The following is a 1517-nucleotide window of genomic DNA, read 5'->3' on the forward strand; positions in this document are numbered from 1 at the left end:
TTTCTCGCACAGACTATATTACGTACTTTCTGGGCCTCAATTATCGCACAATACGTGAGCAACGTTGGGTGCAGAATTTTTTTACAAACAGCTATGCCATATTCTTTTACATGAAGCATTTCTATGAATGTGATAATTGCTATGATATTTATTACAGTGGTCGCGAAGATATTAACGAACATTGTAGACAGTCGACCACGTCCTGTTATCATCATACTTTCGTTAATAATACGAGAGAAAAAATACGCGTGGAATGCTCTTGGCAAGTAAATTTTTCATCATCATCATTTCTTTTAAAGATATCCACACTGAAGCATTTGTATTTTTGATATTTACTGTCTCTTTTCTTCCACTTTAAACTAATCGCGGCGATTATGATAATGATGATTGCATGAAAGGGAACCTACAATTAAACTTCGCTGCGCTTGGAAATTGCAGTTCCATCGGTGGTCAATAGATGGCGCGGCCGCCTTCTTTTGCAGCTCCCAGTAAATAGGGGGCGAGATCACTGACCCACTGGAGCACTGGAGTTCCCTTCACTACAGAAACGACGGGAGTGGTTGTGAAACCGGTTTTCTGAAAAGTAGGGGTAAATATATTTCGTTTTCTGACTTCATGCAGATCGTGAATTTACGGAGTATGGACTTTGCCAGGCAGCTACATACCCTACCAGGGTGCGAAATCATTGAAGATTGATGTTCTTTTTTGGGGGGGGGCAGGAAGATTGTGGTATACACAGACACACAAATTATACATAGGGCCGGGTTTTTTTGGTGTTAATTTTTCAAAATTTCGTGAAAAATATATAAAATATGGTGTTTATAGTTTAAAATATGGCAGTAATTTCGTGAAAATTTCGTGGTAATTTTTTAATGCCATGCACTTATACATAATGTTACTAAATCAATGAATGATTTTATACAAGGTATATTATTTGCAACATTTATCGGAAAATAAGCTTAGAAATAGTAAATAATAAACTTTTCTAACCATGGAAGCAGCCCCGACGCCCACTCAGCGTCGAATGACATGGGCACCTGGGGGAAACCCTGGGGGGTAAAGGCGGTTAGGGGCGTGATCAGTGATGTGCGTCTACGCGTAAACAACGATAGTCTACATTCTACACGTAGACTATTTAATACACGTAGATTACGTAATCTATGTAAACAACATGGCGAAAGTTGATAACTTAGCAAAGGGCGCCGTGGAATTAAAACAAAATTATACTGCAAATCAGTTGCTGATGTGTAAGGATAACTTTTCATCCTCTTTCTTCCAAATTCGAACAATTTCTCACCTAGGAAGAAACCTAATATAAGAAATATTCTAGTGTTTGATGGGAAAAAGACCACTCTTGGCTCACGACTGCCATCTGTTGTTGTTTTTTGCATACTATTTGTCTTCTTCCATAGTTGCTGATAGAAGAGAAGAAACATTTTATTGTAAATAGGATTCTTTTCATTTCGTTAAGAACCAATATAGTTGAAAATGTCACTTCAGTAGTGGGAAAGTATATA

Source organism: Lepisma saccharinum, chromosome 20, assembly GCF_977018435.1.
Source record: "Lepisma saccharinum chromosome 20, izLepSacc3.1, whole genome shotgun sequence".
Classification (NCBI taxonomy): domain Eukaryota; kingdom Metazoa; phylum Arthropoda; class Insecta; order Zygentoma; family Lepismatidae; genus Lepisma; species Lepisma saccharinum.